The 20,660-nt window shown below is 37.5% G+C and overlaps 1 protein-coding gene and 1 pseudogene across 6 annotated transcripts in view; both read right to left on the bottom strand.

Moving 5' to 3' along the window:
* Window positions 1-8,696, bottom strand: part of LOC133652122 (trinucleotide repeat-containing gene 6A protein-like) — a 98,970-nt gene extending 90,274 nt beyond the window's left edge. For 3 of the 6 annotated variants that reach the window (XM_062050529.1, XM_062050531.1, XM_062050527.1), the window contains exons 1-2: window positions 8,453-8,696; window positions 7,313-7,361 (exon numbers count right to left, since the gene is read on the bottom strand). The gene's annotated coding sequence lies outside the window, so the exon portion shown is untranslated. Of the gene's footprint in view, window positions 1-7,308; window positions 7,362-8,452 lie in introns of all 6 variants that reach the window. The other 3 variants (XM_062050532.1, XM_062050530.1, XM_062050528.1) reach the window with 2 other exon arrangements.
* On the bottom strand, window positions 1,295-2,575 carry LOC133652124 (transcriptional activator protein Pur-alpha-like; annotated as a pseudogene).
* Window positions 8,697-20,660: the final 11,964 nt, after the last annotated feature.

Here is a 20,660-nt window from a genome sequence, read left to right on the forward strand (position 1 = left end):
GCAGTAACAGCCAATCAGCAGTGCGTATTCAGAGCGCATGTAACAGCCAATCAGCAGTGCGTATTCAGAGCGCATGGAGTCAGTGCTCCCCAAATTATAATAAACACCTCCCAGTCAACTACTAGTAACATCACTATGAGCCCGTTGACGTTCTAGAAACATAAGTGGCAGCTCAGCTCGCAGTCCTTGAGGTGAAGGCTAATTAGCTTTTAGCGTAACGTTAGTTCACTATGCGGTGTGTGTGTATACGTGCATGAGTGTGTGTGTGTGTGTGTTACAGACAGCAAAGCCCTGTCTGTCTGAGAGAAAGACAAGCATTATTGACCTACAGTTAACAACTAAGTTATTTCACTTTACCCTTTTCTGTGTTGATTGAGCTGTGTTGAAGCAGCAAAAAACGACATTATGTTAAATGAAGAGTTTCCTGAAGCTGTCTCTGATAGTTGATATAATAATGTAACTGCATCATAAAGCCTACATGAACTCCATGGTGTTCAGGGATGAATAGTCTCTCCTATTGCTATCGTACTATTTTTTCAGCTATAGTTACATTAATCATTAGTAATGTAGCAGCCTAGTTTTGAATGGCAGGGTCCCTGCAATCACATGTTGATAAAAAAAATATAACATTTACATAATAAAAATCAACTACAGGCTTCCCAAATGCTGTAATAAATTAAGCATGATGAGTTGAACATATGTCAGCATGTGGCCCCACTTTTAACTCTTTTTTTCAAACGCTTATTGCAAACGCTTACTTACAGTAAGTCATTCATTTGACTTAGTAAGTCATCATTTTGACTTACTAAGTCATAATAATGACATACTTAGTATATCTCAGGTAACTAGGACTGTTTTGTTTTTACTTTACGGAAAAAATATCGAGATATATATCGTATATCGCCATTCAGAAAATGGAGCGGAAAACAACCAAAAATTGTAGACTTCTTCATGCAACGAAGCCGGCCTACTTCACTGCAGTCTGTAGTTTATTTCCCCCCAGGCTGTGGTGGCAGCGACGAGGTGGAGACGTGATGGCGACAGGCCTAGTTACACCGATCCTTACACCCACCCTCCCACCCCCTTCCCCCTGGAGAGTCACCACCTTAACTAACAAATCTACATACATATCAGTGTTTCCCCCAGAAAATGTGTTAGTTAAGGTGGTGACTCTCCAGGGGGAAGGGGGTGGGTGGGTGTAAGGATCGGTGTAACTCGGCCTGTCGCCATCACGTCTCCACCTCGTCGCTGCCACCACAGCCTGGGGGGCAATGGGTGAGGGCGGACCTACGTCACTTCCGCCTACCAATCCCCTAGCAACCGGGAATTCGTTGAAAACAAACCAGCTCACAACGAACACAGCATTGACAGAAAAAGCATTTAACGAGCGTTGTGGCTTGGAAGTCGGCGTTAAATCCTTCATTTACGCATTTTTACTTATTCGCATATCGTGTGAAAAAACGAAAATGTATTATTTGCGTCAGTCTCGTCTCAGTGAACTTTAAAGCTTCTCAGGCTTAGCTTAGCTTGCTAGTTAGCTTAGCTTGCTAGTTAGCTTAGCCTGCGCGCTACTAAGAAAGAGACGCGGAAGTTATCAACAACTTTGTGTGAACACGCCGTACTTGTTGGAGCCCACGTCGAAGAAGAAGCGCTTGTTGTCCACGGTCATCGACAAGCCCTCCGGCAGCTCCGCGGGCCCCTCGTCCACGCCGTAATCGTCAATAAGTTTGGCCAAAGCGTTGCGGAACTCGATAAGTCCCTGCGCCGGGAGCGCGATGGTCTGACCCCAAGCCGGGCCCCCTGTTCACGGTCTGCCGCATCCTCAAGAACCGTCCCCGCTGGTTCTCTTTCAGGTCCATGTAGTACTTCCGATTCTCCCGCACTAGGAACTCGCTTTTCAGGGCCCGCCGCGGCTCATCCTGCTGGGACCCAACTGGGCGTAGTGTTCGATGAAGTCCCCCAAGTAGTCGCGGAACTCGACCGCCACCGACATAGACAGCGTGAGGCGGCTCTTGTTGCCACCGGCCCCGACTTCGGCTATCTTCAAGAAGCGGCCTTTGGCGTTCTGCTTGACGTCCAAGTAGAAGCGTTCGTTTTCCCGGTGTAAAGCTGCGAGCCATTTGTCTCGTCTCTGTGGGCTTTTATCACGCTTTGGCAAAACAAAATACAACCTTTGTTTTCCCTGTTTCCAGTTGTGGTTAGCACAACCAAAAACAACACAGTTTTTCGGCATTTTGGAGGCAGAATGACAGGTTTAACCAGCGTAGGTCGACAGGTTAAAGAGTAATGACAACGGTTTGTTTTCAACGCCAGTCTGGTTGCTATGGCTCGAAGAACCCGTATGTAGCTCAGTTGCCCGGATGTCGGCCCTCACCCATAGACACACACACACATATGTGCATGTGTGTGTGTATATATATATACACACACATGTTCCTTATTCGGGTATATGGAAACAACACGTAGGAACTAAAGTGCAGTATTATATAAACAAAATAAATTACAAAATATAAAAATTGTGCTACTTTAAATTAGTATTTTGGTCCAATAATATTTAAATAATTCTGGCATAACAAATTCCTTTCCATACTTAAGAATAACAGACCAATTAAATGTTACACAGTCATAACTTCCTGGCACTAAACCTGCAGAAAAGTTATTCTTTGCTTTTATTTTCAAACTTCGCACTCTTTTACACTTTATTAAGCATTTCTTACACAGTCATTTTTGCACATTCATTTAAAGAGCTTATTGTTAAGTGTTCAATGTGATTTTACTACTTTGTTTACGCTGTTTGAGTGTTCTCCATGCCTGTTCTGACATTTCTTTTCCTTTCTGCCTTGATAGCTTGGGGCAATATAATCAGAGGAATATTACATTTCAAATAAAAATGTTTACATGTAATATATATTTCATCTGCTTATTTTTCATACCAGGTTTCTGCAGGTCTAATTTAATTATTTGTAATGCCATTTCAAAGAACATGTCCTACTGCAAATAGTTATTAAGTATAGTCAAAAGCATACAACCGTCTGTACAGACACAATTGTAAGCATTTCACACGAATAATGTTGAATAGTTGAAATAAACAAATTAAGCACTCATGTAATCACAATATATAAAAATGCAAGTAACCCTTTCAAATGCAATAAATACCATTACTATATTTTTTCAATCTCCTAAATAGGTAAACAAACAAACAAAATGGACTCTATAAATCTATGTTAGCAAAAAATGCCCTTCAATATTCAACACTTTGAAGTGTATTTTTCAGGTGGTTTGTTTTGTCGTCTTTTTTGTTGCCAATGCCATCACGCCATACTTGCTGGTTCATCCTACGATTTGTATGCCATTTATTTAACGCTTCTGGACATCGTATTTAATGCTTTTTAAAGTTTTCGCAAAATCCATTTAATGTCTTAATGCTTTTTAATGACCTATGGAAACCATGTACATAAATCATAAGAAATACTAATGATAAATATCAACCAATTAGGGTTGTACGGTATACTGATACTAATAAAGTACTGCGGTACTAATGAATTAAAAAACGATCCTATACTGCTTCTGAAAAAGTATTTTTCACCCCAGACATGACACGCCGCCGCGACATTGCTGGTAAAACGAGCAGAGGCACATGTTAGGCAACGCACACGCGTGGAGTACTTACAAGAAGAAACAGTGTGCAGACTTAAAAGTGAGAATGGACACGTTTTGGCTTAAAACGGACGATAAAATTGAAGCTATAGGCACTGAAGCGCCGCTCTGCAAGAAGCGCTTAGCTTTTGCTCTTGTAAGCCGTTAGTTAGCTAGCGGCTAACGTCCATCCGCAGTCGGTAGTGTTTAAGCTACTTTTAAATCCCTAATCCTCAAATAAAGTCAGTTTCTTACAAGTATCATCCCTGCAGGACGAGGAATAGCTAAACATGTTTTCCTACACACCGTAGGAGGATGCAATACGGCTCCTCAAAGTAAACAAATGGCTGGATCTATACATACATCGACTGTAATGATACGAAGTACAAAAGCTGTACACAGTCGACACCACAATGATTACATCGATATTTTTTATTATCACAAAATCTTTTGCCTTTTTTTATTGTTAAAGGCCTACTGAAACCCACTACTACCGACCACGCAGTCTGATAGTTTATATATCAATGATGAAATCTTAACATTGCAACACATGCCAATACGGCCGGGTTAACTTATAAAGTGCAATTTTAAATTTCCCGCTAAACTTCCGGTTGAAAAACTCCTTTGGATATGACGTATGCGTGTGACGTCACGAGGGCAAGGGGAGTATTCGGAGCCCGTAGAACCCTATACAAAAAGCTCTGTTTTCATTTCATAATTCCACAGTATTCTGGACATCTGTGTTGGTGAATCTTTTGCAATTTGTTTAATGAACAATGGAGGCTGCAAAGAATAACGTTGTAGGTGGGATCGGTGTATTAGCGGCTGGCTGTAGCAACACAACAAGGACTACTTACTTGGATAGCAGACGCCTAGCCGATGCTAGCCGCCCACCCCACGGATGATCGGGTGAGGTCCTTCGTCGCGCCGTCGATCGCTGGAACGCAGGTGAGCACAGGTGTTGATGAGCAGATGAGGGCTGGCTGGCGTAGGTGGAGCGCTAATGTTTTTATCATAGCTCTGTGAGGTCCGGTTGCTAAGTTGCTAAGTTAGCTTCAGCGTCGTTAGCAAAAGCAATGTTAAGCTTTGCCAGGCTGACAATTATTAACCGTGTAGTTACATGTCCATGGTTTAATAGTATTGTTGATCTTCTGTCTATCCTTCCAGTCAGGGATTTATGTATTTTGTTTCTATCTGCATTTGAGAACAATGCTATCACGTTAGCTCAATAGCTAAGTGTGTCACCGATGTATTGTCGTGGAGATAAAAGTCACTGTGAATGTCCATTTCGCGTGCTCGACTCTCATTTTCAAGATGATATAGTATCCAAGGTGGTTTAAAATACAAATCCGTGATCCACAATAGAAAAAGGAGAGAGTGTGGAATCCAATGAGCCAGCTTGTACCTAAGTTACGGTCAGAGCGAAATAAGATACGTCCTGCACTGCCTCTAGTTCTTCACTCTAATGTTCCTCATCCACGAATCTTTCATCCTCGCTCAAATTAATGGGGTAATCGTCGCTTTGTCGCTCCGAATCTCTCTCGCTCCATTGTAAACAAAGGGGAATTGTGAGGAATATTACCTCCTGTGACGTCACGCTACTTCCGGTACAGGCAAGGCTATTTTTATCAGCGAGCAAAAGTTGCGAACTTTATCGTCGATTTTCTCTACTAAATCCTTTCAGCAAAAATATGGCAATATCGCGAAATGATCAAGTATGACACATAGAATGGATCTGCTATTCCCGTTTAAATAAAAAAAATTCATTTCAGTAGGTCTTTAAAGTCATTAAATACAACCCCAGAGACATGAAATTGTTAATAAAGACCAATGTATGATCCTGTAACTACTTGGTTTTTGATTAATGCCAACATGTGTAGTATCACCCAAAACTAATGTAAAGTATCAAACAACAGAATAATAAATGATTATTAAATTTTAACAGAAGTGTAGATCAGACCTGGGCAAATTGAGGCCCGGGGGCTGCATCTGGCCCGCCGGACATTCCCAAAAAATGTTTGTAGATCTTTAAGATGGAAACTGTAGCTGCCATTATGATGTGCAGTGATGTTTTCAAATTGTTGTAAGTCTGGAACTATACAAAGTATTTCAATGGTTTGAATCTGCGCTTTTGCATGATATACTAGTTACTATTTTTACAACAAAGTTCTAAAGCTTAGTGATGTATCAGATACGTCAGATTGTAGGTGGGGGGTTTTTACCCTTCGCGTTCATATTTCAGTGTGGTTGTTGCATTTTTGTTGCGTTTCGCTTGATTGTAAAAGGGAGAGAGGGGATGTGACATTCATATTTTGTCAATATTCAGTGTTTTATCGTTCATAGTTAATATTGTAAACCCCACCTTCTTTATTTCCATGTATATTCTGGGTGTCTCATTCAGTAAAAAAATTTAAAATCACATTCCATTTTTTTAAGGCGATCTGTCATAACGTTTTTAGCATTTAATCAGTAATTTTTGTGAGGTTTTGTATTAGTGTTCCTAAAAATAGATATAGTGGCCGCCAGACACTTTTTTTCTCTAAATTTGCCCCCCCAGTCAAAATAATTGCCCAGGCCTGGTGTAGATAGAACATGTTAAAACAGAAAGTAAGCAGATATTAACAGTAAATTAACAAGTAGATTAATAATCCATTTTCTACCACTTTTCCCTCATAATTTTGACAAAATAAGAGAACAGGAAATGACAATATGTTACAGCATACGTCAGCAGACAAACGAGGAGTCATTGTTTGTTTACCTACTACTACATGACGGCGTGGCGAAGTTGGTAGAGTGGCTGTGCCAGCAATCGGAGGGTTGCTGGTTACCGGGGTTCAATCCCCACCTTCTACCATCCTAGTTACGTCCGTTGTGTCCTTGGGCAAGACACTTCACCCTTGCTCCTGATGGCTGCTGGTTAGCGCATTGCATGGCAGCTCCCGCCATCAGTGTGTGAATGGGTGAATGTGGAAATACTGTCAAAGCGCTTTGAGTACTTTGAAGGTAGAAAAGCGCTATACAAGTATAACCCATTTATCATTTATTTATTTACTAAAAAACAAGTTCACTATTCCATTTAATGACAAAAAATGTTCTTTGATTGAAAAAAAAACCCATGTTCAATATACATTAATATAATGTATAATATATTATATTTGTGTATTACATGACCGCTTATATGTTAGCTACCTCTCTTTGTTTATAATGTATACTTTCTGCTGGATCTACTCTGTATTTTATGCTGCAGCTGTTACATATACTGTAATATTGTACATGGTAATTGGGATTTGTTATATTATATAACAATATAATATATGTTGTATACCGTGTATATAATATGTAAATATAACATACATGTTACAGTTTATGTTGCTACTATGGTACATTTTTAGTCTACTTTATACCTTTTGTTTTCGCCCTCTTTTGGTGCATGATCCTTTCCATCCTTTGTAACTGAGCTACTGTGTGGAACAGTTTCCCTTGTGGGTGAATGAAGTTTGTCTAAGTCTATATAAGATTATCTGTACAAATAAAGCCAATAATGACATTTTTTGTGGTCCCCTTTATTTTGAAAAGTATCAAAATGCATTTTGGTACCGGTGCCAGAATATATCGGTGTCGGGACAAGCCTACAAACAATATAAAACACTTCTATGCAGTTTGGTGACTCACCAACCTGTTAAGATGCTTCAGTTTCTTTGGTGGCAAGGCTTCCAATTCCGAATCTAGAAAAGAGAAACACAGATACGGTTAATACTCACACGTACTAAAGTCCACCAATTCCAAAACAAATTATTTATTGACCCATAGTGGGTGTTGGCGGAAAATAAAGAATAGCAACAGTAACACCAGCCGGCAATTATTCGTTATTATGTTGTGCGGATAATTCCAATTATGTCGGAAAGCCAGTTGCTCTGCAAAAAAAAACCTTGCCGGTTCAGGTCCGACTAGATGTGCGTCTGGCTGGTGCAGACCGGGGGGAGGGGGGTGCGTTAAGGTGCGAGTTGCAGCTCAGGTCCTGATCGGCCATTATCTCCTCAGCTGTTGGCAGACTCGGCTTAAACCAACATGGCTCCTCAACACTCGCATACTTTCACAGCGCAACCCAGACTCTCTTCTAACAATGTCTGCAAAACATTTTTTACGCCCGTGATCGTCTTTTATTTCCACACACAAAAAGATGTGATGTGTGCGCACACACAAACTAATGCATCCGTGTTTACTTGCACGGGCCAGCCGATGACTATTGGCCTTTTAAACCGCTGAAGGAAAATTTACGCGGCATTCTAATAGGAAAAAAAAGCAACAACACGGGAAGCTAACATTAAAGGCTGCTGGCTTGCATTACAATCTGCGTGCTTACATTAGCATGGCTGCTAATGCTAACGCCTGCTAACATGCTAACAGTGCTAAAGCAGATCATTAACTTGCAGAGCCGTCGCGTTAAAAACACCGAATGTTAAATGCAAACCGTCGCTAGTTCGTTGAAAATACGCATTGAGCACACAAGTATGTCGGAAATGTAGCTTTATAATTAATGGGCTAGCTAGCATTTCATTTTTTTTATTTAAATGACCTGCCGCGCGGTGTTAGCATTAAAAGCGTAATCTGCCAGTATTAAGAGTTCAAATTGCTGTTTTAGTTGTTGTTGTTGCACACATTCGAGGGGACTGGCGTGTTAGCTTAGCTCCGCCGACTAAACAACAACTTTATCCCCAGCAGGAGATATAAGCCCGCTAAGGTTACATGAGCTCCGCATCAAGCGGACAGGGGACAAAAACATACAAAAAAAACAACAACCAAAAACGAACCTTACCTCATTGAAGTATAAAGTGCAACAGAGTGGAAGAGGAAAGCCGACTGGTAAGGCTACAAAAAAAAGAGAAATTCAAGGCGTTTGCAGCATCTAGTGAGGGCAGCATTCGTCCTGCGTGATCGCCATTTTCTTCTTGAACTACTGCTAGCTTGCTAGCATTCTGCCCGCTAGCTGCCAGAGCCCGGTGCGCGTGCACGCCGGAGGGGGAGGAGCGGGAGCTGTGCGCGCGCGTACAGGAAATGCTCTCCACTTCCTGTGGCGGCCAAGCACACAACAACCCGCAAATAAACGTCAGGTGACATGATGTGCGGCGCATGCGCATTGGCAGACGTGATTGATATGTCATGTCACAAGTGACAATCTGATATTACATTTAATTAGGCAGTAATTACCAGTAAACGCCATTGTAACATTATATAGTTCTTCCTTGTCACGTTGCACTTCGAAGTATGCGGCCTCGCTCTATCTCAGACATTTTATTTGATTTTTAAAATGTTTCTAACCATACTGTACGTTTTTTTTTTGTTTTTTTTACAAATAGTCCCTTGCTGCATTGTGCTTCAAATATTGCAGGTTCATAACAGTGCAGTTTTTTTGCCTTTTTGGGGGGGAGAATATATATATATATATATATATATATATATATATATATATATATATATATATATATATATATATATATATATATATATATATATATATATATATATATATATATATATATATATATATATATATATATATATATATATATATATATATATATATATATATATATATTTAAGTTAAGTTAAAGTTAAAGTACCAATGATTGTCACACACACTAGGTGTCGTGAAATTTGTCCTCTGCATTTGACCCATCCCCTTGTTCACCCCCTGGGAGGTGAGGGATGCAGTGGGCAGCAGCGGTGCCGCGCCCGGGAATATATATATATATATATATATATATATATATATATATATATATATATATATATATATATATATATATATAATGTTATGTCAGGAAAAAACACAGAGGCTATTTCATCCCTACAAGCCTGTTTCACAGGTTTCCCTGCTCTTCAGGGGATCAGAGGAAACCCCTGAAGAGCAGGGAAACCTGCGAAACAGGCTTGTAGGGATGAAATTGCCTCTGTTTTTTTCTGACCTAATATATATTCCGCTCTACCCCGATATTGAGCACTGTATAACGGATAAACCACAGAAACCTCGACTATGTATATCAGAGGTGTCCAAACATTTTCCAGCGAGGGCCACATAGAGGAACAATTGAAGGATGCGAGGGCCACTTTTATACATTTTCTATAAGAAAAATATTCAAACCAAAACAATGTAGGTGAACATATGCTAACATTTGAAAAACACTTCTACATCTTAGCTTTGTTATAGATAACAAAGCAATAAAATCATTCATGATTATTTTAATAATGATTTTATTTGTATTCATATTAACTGTGCTCTAAATTAAGCTTGTATTTACTAATATTGCTGCTATAGCGTCAACTGAAACGCTTTTGAGGGCTTTAGTACACTCAAAAACACACACACACATATATATATATATATATATATATATATATATATATATATATATATATATATATATATATATATATATATATATATATATATATATATATATATATATATGTGTGTGTACTGTATATATAATATCATGTCTCACAAGAAGTTTGTTCACTTTTTCATCATGACAGGACAAACGAAAGACCTAGGTTGTCGGCCATTTTGGTTTTCAGGTCCCATTTTTGGGGGATTTGGTTCATAGTTTTTTATTCTAAATTGACTGATTGAGTTCTTTATTCTTATTTGAGACCTGTTTAGTTTGTCTATAGAATGTGTCGCGGGCCAATAAAAATTTAGCTCCGGGCCGCAAATGGCCCCCGGGCCGCACTTTGGACACCCCTGATGTATATATATATATATATATATATATATATATATATATATATATATATATATATATATATATATATATATATATATATATATATATATATATATATATATATATATATATATATATATACACACCAGTGGCGTGCAGTCACTAGAGGCAGGGGAGGCACGGCCTCACCTGCCATCATGGAAAGAAAAAAAAAGTAAAAAGAAAAAAAAAAACATTAAATTGTTATATGTATCCAGTGATTATACTAAAGTTATTTTCCATTTAACTTAACCAGTTTTAGATTATTTTTATTTTTATTTTCACATTTGCCGTTCAAATACTGAGAAGAGACGGTGCGGTGATCAGCAGCCAGTTGAGGCACGTCACTGCGTTGTGCCTCGCCCTCAACATGGATTGTGCGCAATGACTCGGCTAACTGCTGGCCTGCTGTGCAGTGAGACTGTATTGCTATACGAATTATATTATATATGAATTATTTCCATAGTTTAGTTAGCTGAGGTATATAATGTACAGTGTATTTTGTCAACAACTTTATGTGTGTAACGTATTTTTAGTGCTGAGCGATCATAAAACTCTGCTGCAAAGACACACTGTGTGAGGCTCGTCTCATAACCCCGCCTCCTGGTGCCGGTTAACACTCCCGCCGCAGAATGCATCGCCCGACGGGAGCGCCACACCAACCAAAGCCCACACCCAAACCCTCCACGTGCAAGACCGAATCCACCCAAAAAAAGTCACTTAACAAGAAGCCAAAAAGTGCAAAAACAACAATGCTCGCGCGGCGCGCCGGAGGAGCCGTGAACAGGGACACAACATTAGGTACACCTGCAGAAAGCAGCGCGGATTTCATATTTCATTCATTCACAACGCTCCCGCATTTATAAGTAAAGGTAAGACCATAATGACGTTGTTTTAATTAAATGTGCTTTATTGTGTGCTACAGTTTGTAAGTGTCACACACACACTAGGTGTGGTGAAATTTGTACCCTGCATTTGACCCATCCCCTTGTTCACCCCCTGGGAGGTGAGGGGAGCAGTGGGCAGCAGCGGCGCCGTGCCTGGGAATAATTTTTGGTGATTTAACCCCCAATTCCAACCCTTGATGCTGAGTGCCAAGCAGGGAAGAATGCTGGTATGAGCTTTTAAACATAACCCGTTAACTGCTTCCAATCAAATTGTGAATAAGATACTCTTTAGGGTTCATATGTTTGTAAATCTGACTGTGATAAAGTCAGTGCCTCACCTGACATGAACGTCACCGCACGCCACTGATACACACAAATATACAGTATACATATCTATATACATACATATACATACATACATACATACGGACTCCTGAAGACCTGTGCTGCAGAACTGGGTGAACCACTCCAGCGGATCTTCAACCTCAGCCTGCAGCTGGGGAGAGTGCTCACCCTCTGGAAAACGTCGTGCATCGTTCCAGTTCCCAAAAAGAACTGCCCCAGTGAGCTGAACGACTACAGACCAGTGGCGCTCACTTCTCATATAATGAAGACAATGGAGCGGCTCTTTCTCAGCCTCCTCAGACCACAGGTGCAACATGCCCAGGACAGCCTGCAGATTGCGTACCGGGCAGGCGTTGGTGTGGAGGATGCTATCCTTTACCTGCTGCACTGAGCCCACTCACACCTGGATAAGGGAAATGGCACTGTGAGGATCCTGTTCCTGGACTTCTCGAGAGCCAATCTGTCCAGCCCCGCCTTCTCCAGGACAAGCTGGACAGAGGGGGTGGGGGGAGTACATCTATGAAGGACAGCTCCAGACTGGAGAAACTGATCAGGCGGGCAGGCTCTAAGATCGGAATAAAACTGGACTCACTGGTGACGGTGGCAGAGAAGAGGACTGTGGAAAAACTATAGTGAGCATCATGGATGATGCCAGTCACCCTCTGCATACCGTTATCAATAGCCAGAGGAGCCTGTTTAGTGCTAGACTGCTTCATCCCAAGTGCAGGACTAATAGACTCAAAAACTATTTTGTCCCACACGCCATCAGACTGTACAACTCCTCTCTCTGGGGGGGGGGGGGGGGGGGGGCATTAACACATCCGACACATATGTAGGATTAACTGAGGGAGAATTCAAAACCAGATGGAACCACCACAAGGCCTCTTTCAGAAACCAAAGCCTGCGAAATACTACAGAACTCAGCAAACACATTTGGAACCTCAAAGACAATAATGTTGAATATTCAATAACATGGCAAATTCTTGCATCCAGCACACCTTACAACAGTGGTAATAAAAGATGCAACCTATGCTTAAAAGAGAAACTGTTCATCATATACCGCCCAGACCTGTCATCCCTCAACAAACGCAGCGAAATTGTATCAGCATGCCGTCACAGAAGGAAACACCTCTTAGGTAACACATGAGCCAATCACCACGCAATCACCATATATATACATATATATATATATATATATACATATATATATATATATATATATATATATATATATATATATATATATATATATATATATATATACATATATATGTATATATATACATATATATACATATATATATATATATATATATATATATATATATATATATATATATATATATATATATATACATATATATGTATATATATATATATATATATATATATATATATATATATATATATATATATATATATATATATATATATATATATATATATACACTACCGTTCAAAGTTTGAGGTCACATTGAAATGTCCTTATTTTTGAAGGAAAAGCACTGTACTTTTCAATGAAGATAACTTTAAACTAGTCTTAACTTTAAAGAAATACACTCTATACATTGCTAATGTGGTAAATGACTATTCTAGCTGCAAATGTCTGGTTTTTGGTGCAATATCTACATAGGTGTATAGAGGCCCATTTCCAGCAAATATCACTCCAGTGTTCTAATGGTACAATGTGTTTGCTCATTGGCTCAGAAGGCTAATTGATGATTAGAAAACCCTTGTGCAATCATGTTCACACATCTGAAAACAGTTTAGCTCGTTACAGAAGCTACAAAACTGACCTTCCTTTGAGCAGATTGAGTTTCTGGAGCATCACATTTGTGGGGTCAATTAAACGCTCAAAATGGCCAGAAAAAGAGAACTTTCATCTGAAACTCGACAGTCTTAGAAATGAAGGCTATTCCACAAAATTGTTTGGGTGACCCCAAACTTTTGAACGGTAGTGTATATATATATATATATATATATATATATATATATATATATATATATATATATATATATATATATATATATATATATATATATATATATATATATATATATATATATATATATATATATATATATATACATATATATATATATATATATATATATATATATATATATATATATATATATATATATATATATATATATATCAATACAGTTGGTTTTCGACACCTGGCCAAATTTCTTTTAGCCCAATGCGGCCCTCAAGTCAAAAAGTTTGGACACTCTTAATCTAGAACTCAGGTGTCAAACTCAAGGCCCGGGGCCAGATCTGGCCTGCGACATCATTTTATCTGGCCCGCAAACACCTGGAAATATTATGTGTCAATAAAGTACTTCATATTTTCTCACTAAATATAACAACATTTTTTCATTTTGACAGAAAAAAATATATGTACTGCTTGAAAGTGCATACATTTTTAACTTTAATAGTATCCAATATTGTATCAAATATTACAGTATATTGTCATACTTTCCAAACATGTTTTTGTATAAATAAAAATACTTAACTTTACAGCAAACTACCCATCAAATTATTAAAAATTACAATACATTTTACGTTCTTTACAGCATATTACTGAAATAAAAAAACTACTACTGCTTTTTGCGTTAAAATTCTGTCGACTGAGCTGCCAGTTTTTGACTGTAAAATCTACGGTTGTTGTTTTTAACAGTGTATTACTGTAAATGGAAAGACGGTACACTTGTTTTTATGGTAGAAAAACTGGCAGCTAAATTGCCAGAATAAAACAAGAACTTGTACTGATACATTTGAAACTTTTCCCAAAAACATCTGAAACTTTTTCCAAAATCATTTGAAACATTTTCCAAAAACTTCTGAAACTTTCTCCTAAAACTTCTGAAACTTTCTCCAAAAAAATCTGAAATTTTTCCAAAAACATTTGAAACTTTCTCCAAAAACCTCTGAAACTTTCCCAAAAAACAATTGAAACTTTTTCCAAAAAACAATTGAAACTTTTTCAAAAAACTTCTGAAACTTCCTCCAAAAACTTCTGAAACTTTTTCCAAAAACATTTGAATCTTTCTCTAAATACTTCTGAAACCTTCTCCAAACACTTCTGAATCTTTTTCCAAAAACATCTGAAAACTTTTTCCAAAATCATTTGAAACTTTCTCCAAAAACATCTGAAACTTTCCCACACATACTGTTAGGGATGATGTTTGATAAGAAATTATCGAGTTCGAGCCTATTATCGAATCCTCTTATCGAACCGATTCCTTATCGATTCTCTTATCGAGTCCAGATAGGTTGTTGTATATGGAAAAAACCCCACAATATTTGGTTTAACAAAAGCTCACTTTTATTATATAAGAAAAAAATAAAATCTAATAAATAAATAAATATTGACTGTTACCCCCCTAAAAAAAATATTAAAAAAATAAAATAAAATATATATATATATTGATTGTTGTTACCCAAAGTATATTAAATGGGATTTTTCAGAAAAACAAATATATACAGTAACACAAAAACAACCTGTCTCTGTGATCACTATATGTGTATAAATAATACTATAGTGTTAAATAAAATCAGTCCCTTGGACACAAAACTGAAAATAATACAGCTCTCCAAAAAGTGCACTTCTGCTGCTATTTGACATAACTGTTTGTTATGATGCTTTGACATTTTTGCACTTTATTTCTTTATTGAAAGAAAATTCTATGAAGAGAAAAGTTGTTTGCAAATGTGGTTACAATGTTAAAAAATGAAAAGTTAAAGCTAAAAAAAAAAAAACACTTTATTGAGTTAAAATCTTTCTTTATAGGGGGAAAGATGTGATGTTATGAGCTAGGGAATATAACGACTACACTACCCAGCATGCAACAGGAGTGACGAGCATGCGCGGTAGCCCCGAAAAGTGTTGTTGCATGTCGTCACCCGTGAAAGTAAACGTCAAGAACTCAGCCAACACGCCTCGTCTGCATTATTTATAATTAGACAGACAACACATATACAGTGTGATTTTGTTTTGTTTACAAGGAAAGAAAAACAAAAGTTGAAAAAGGGAGATGTCATATATGTTGTATATATATATATATGTATGTGCTGCGGTTGCTTTAAGAGCGTTGTGACAGCTGCCGTAAAGGAGGTGCGTTTGCTAGCCTGGTTGCTATGTTTTCGGTTGTCGTAAAAGTGTTCGTCATGTGTTTGTACCCTGCTCAAATCTCTCAGTAAAGTTATTCATTGATTATCCTTTTGTTTTGAACTTTATTATTCCATTGTTTTTCCTGCTTTCCCTATCTGCGCCTAATGACTGAGCTAACATGACGTAAATTCTTGTGATGTCTCAAGGGGCATTTCTGGTCGGGATGGATTCGTTCCGAGGATTCAAATAAAGACCAACTCTTTTTCTTTACTATAGTGGTCTCGATAACGGGTACCGGTTCTCAAAAAGGGATTCGAGTTCCGAGGACTCGGTTCTTTTCTTATCGAACAACCGGGAAAACCGGTTTCGAGTATCATCCTACATACTGTACATATACATTCACTGTACAAACATACATATACAAGTACATATATATACATACACTCATGCATATAATCCCATTTCATCAAACATATATTAACGGGGACACTGGGTAAAACACGGCACACTGACAAAGCTTAACCTATTTTACTATAACAATCTACAAGGTTAATACAGTTCGCTTGTCATTCTTCCTCTCCATTTATCTGCTTTCTTTTGTATTTCAAGTTATCATTACATTCATATATTGTTGCATTTGAACAACTGTATAGTTGACAATAGAGGAAATTATTGTTATTACTCATTATCAATAGTGATATTTCCATCTGTATTTGTATTGATCCATTTGTAGTGTAATAATGTTCATTGTCATTTCTGTGTTATTAATATTTACTTCACTAACTGCTTCTTTGCTATCACTTTTACCATCATATTTGTACATATCCTATTTGTTGTTGTTCTGTTTTTGTTATTGTTGCGTTTGTTGTTGTAGTTGTTGTCTCTCTGTGTTATCCCCCTCTTTTCCCCGCAATTCCCCCCTCTGTCTTCCTTTTTTTTTCTCTTTCTATCCCCTCCTCCTCCGGCCCGGCTGCACCAAATAATAAAATAAATCCATTTAATAAAGTCAAATACAAATAAGGCAACAAGAGAAGTATCCTACACTTCTCTTTTGTAAAGTAAATCTGTACAGCAGATATAAATCATCTACATCAACAATATGATTTGTCTGTAGACAGGACAAAACGTACAACTATTTAACAGCAGAAACATAGAAAAAAGTCACATGTAAACAGACACACAATTCTTACACACACACACACACACACACACACACACACACACACACACACACACACACACACACACACACACACACACACACACACACACACACACACACACACACACACACACACACACACACACACACACACACACACACGTCTGAATAAGCACACACAACTATGATTATTGTAAAATGACAGCCAATCGAGGAAATACAGTCCCGTTTTTTACCCACAGACAAATCATAATACGGACAGACAACTTAAAAGTTAAAGTACCAATGATTGTCACACACACGCTAGGTGTGGCAAAATTATTCTCTGCATTTGATCCATCGCCCTTGATCACCCCCTGGGAGGTGAGGGGAGCAGTGAGCAGCAGCGTTGGCCGTGCCCGGGAATCATTTTTGGTGATTTAACCCCCAATTCCAACCCTTGATGCTGAGTGCCAAGCAGGGAGCTAATGGGTCCCATTTGTATAGTCTTTGGTATGACTCGGCCGGGGTTTGAACTCACAACCTACCAATCTCAGGGCGGACACTCTAACCCAGCGGTGTCAAACATAAGGCCCGCGGGCCGAATCAGGCCCGCCAACAGGTTTTATCCGGCCCGCGGGATGACTTTGCCAAGTATAAAATGAACCAACATTTTTCTATGAAATAAACTGCTGTTTTAAATGTGTCCACTAGATGTCGCAATAGCAATTATTTGTATCTTTGTAGATGATGTTACATATGTAAAAACAAAAACAAAAACCTACATGATGTTAGTATATCAGTCGAGGAAAATGAGCAAACGACATGAATAACATACTAATTTGATTTTGATATTATATTTTTATCTTGATAGATTGAAAATTAACACCAATGAGTTGGCTGATGAACATTATCACATAATTTATTCAGAAAGTATAAATAACAACTATTAAAGGTAGAATACTATTAACCACAACATGTAAGTGTAAAAAAAAAAAAACAACATTATGATTTGTACATTTTCAGAATGTGCTTGTTCTATTTTTAAACAAAGAAAACCATGTGTAAAAGTTATCGTGCAGTGATTTTACCAGTCCGGCCCACTTGGGAGTAGATTTTTCTCCATGTGGCCCCCGATCTAAAATGAGTTTGACACCCCTGCTCTAACCACTAGGCCACTGAGTAGGTGGATTGCAGACACACTGATTGAACATTTCAAATAGTTTTGCCGCACAAACCCTTCCACACAGGTGTGTATCCTCACACTGATTGTTTTCAGAGGCTGCCTTGAGAAGTGAAATGTGAACTGGAGCTACTTCCTGGGTCACATGATGCAGCAGTTCAAGTTCCAGGTGTGCAGTAATGACACGCCTCGATGCTGATGCCAGCGTGTCGCATCATAAAAGGTCCCATAAAACCGCAACACAGGTCTCAGGTACCTGGGATCCACAATCTCCCGGGGCCTGAAGTGGACCTCCCGCATAGACACAATCAGGAAAAAGGCACAGCAGAGGACGACCTTCCTGTCAAGAAGTTCTACCGGCCCCAGGACCTGCTGATCCTGTTCTACACCTCTATCTGTCAGTCCGTCCTGTTGGGTTTGGATCATAATCACTGTACGCCAACACACGATTATCAATCTGATGAACTCATCTGTCGCTGTGAATGTACTAACTCATGCTCACGTCATCATCCTTTTGCTCTACTCGCCACTGCACTATTATTGACCACATATTAGTTATTTAAGTACTTGTTTAGAATCTTTAGTTAATCCATAATATTTATTCTTGACATTAAACAAGAGAGTCAAATTCATTTCATGGCAAACCCAACTTGCCAATAAAGATGATTTTGATTCTGAAAAGTTGAGGTTCACCTCCTAACAAGTTTGTTTTGCAACTTGTCGGGCGGTTAACACTAACCCGCAACCAGATGCTACATTAGCATGTAGCTTCTTAATGACCATTAATATCATTTTTCAGTAGCAAGTAGGACACTTAAGTTAGCATACAATGTTTGTTAGTGTTTTGTGTTACATTTAAAGTCTTTTTTCCCACTGAGCTATATAACTATTAATAGATAACGCCATTGACAAATGTAATGCTACGTTAGCATGTAGCTTCCTACTGACCACTAATACCATTAGTCAGTAGCAAGTAGAACACTTAAGTTAGCATAACACCTGAAACTGTCTCAAAAAACTTTTGAAACTTTCTCGAAAAACATCTGAAACTGTCTCAAAAACATTTGAAACTTTCCACAAAAAAAATCTGAAACTTTCTAAACATTTTTTTTTAAACTTCTCCCAAAAACAATTGAAACTTTCTCCAAAAACATTTTGAAACTTTCTAAAAAAAACTTTTGAAACTTTCCCAAAAACATTTTAGTTTCCCAAAAAACAAAACAACTTTCTCAAAAAACATTTGAAACTTTCACAATTTTTTTTGGAAACTTTCCCAAAAACATTCTAAACTTTTCCCAAAGACAATTAAAAAAACTTTTTCACAAAACATTTGAAACTTTCTCAAAAAAAACCTTTGAAACTTTTCCCAAAGACAATTGAAACTTTCTCAAAAAAACATTGAACATTTAAAAAAAAAAACATTTGAAATTTTCTCAAAAAACATTTGAAACTTTGTCAAAAAACATTCTAAACTTTTCCCAAAGACAATTAAAACCTTCTCAACATTTTTTTGAAACCTTCCCAAAAAACATTTGAAACTTTCTCAAAAAACATTTGAAACCTTCTCAAAAAACTTTTGAAACTTTCCCCAAAAGCATTACAGCATTACTCCTCTCTAGTCACTTTATACTTTTTACTGTCTCGTTTTCTTTTACATTGCCTCTTAGAGTGGTCTTAGGCCACATTGTATATTGCATATTGTGTATATTGTGTTGTTTTTGTATATTGTGTGGTTTCTTCTTCAAAAAAAAAAGCAAAGCATCTCAGGGAAGCAATCTAAATTTCGTTGGACCTGTACCTGTACATGCACAATGACAATAAAGATCATTCATTCATTCATTCATTCATTCAAAAACCTTTAAAACTTTCTCTAAAAACCTTTGAAACTTTTCCCAAAGACGATTGAAAGTTTCTCAAAAAACATTTGGAACTTTATCAAAATGTTTTTGAAAGTTTCCCCAAAAAAATTATAAACTTTTCCCAAAGATAATTAAAACTTTCTCCAAAACTTTTGAAACTTTCCCAAAAAACATTGAAACTTTCTCAAAAAACATTTTAAACTTTCCCAAAAAACAAAAAAACTTTCTAAAAAAACTTTCTAAAAAAACTTTTTAAACTGTCTCAAAAAACAATTGACAAAAGTAATGCTTTCTTTCTTTCTTTCTTTCTTTAGTTTATTTCGAACATGAACACACTTACAGTATAATACATCACACAATTTCATATCATTACACTTTACATCATGTCCGAAAAGGAGTAGGAAGAAGCAAAGCTTATTTAATCCTACCCCTTTCCCACTTCAGAGCGTTTACAAATATATACATTCATTTACTGACTTTTTTTTTTAAAGTAAAATGACATCCGTGAATGAGTAATACAAAAGTTTTGTAATATATAATTAAATCAGTCATTATTAACATACTGAGATGAAGAATATCTTATTTTCAATAAGATTGAAAGTATTTCTCATAATTCTTCTTCTTTGTACTTTGTAAGCACTATTAATTTGAACAACCTCTTAAACTGAATCATATCAGTACATTGTTTAACTTCTTTACTTAATCCATTCCATCAATTAATTCCACA

This window comes from Entelurus aequoreus, linkage group LG06 (genome assembly GCF_033978785.1).
Source record: "Entelurus aequoreus isolate RoL-2023_Sb linkage group LG06, RoL_Eaeq_v1.1, whole genome shotgun sequence".
NCBI classification, from domain to species: Eukaryota; Metazoa; Chordata; class Actinopteri; order Syngnathiformes; family Syngnathidae; genus Entelurus; species Entelurus aequoreus.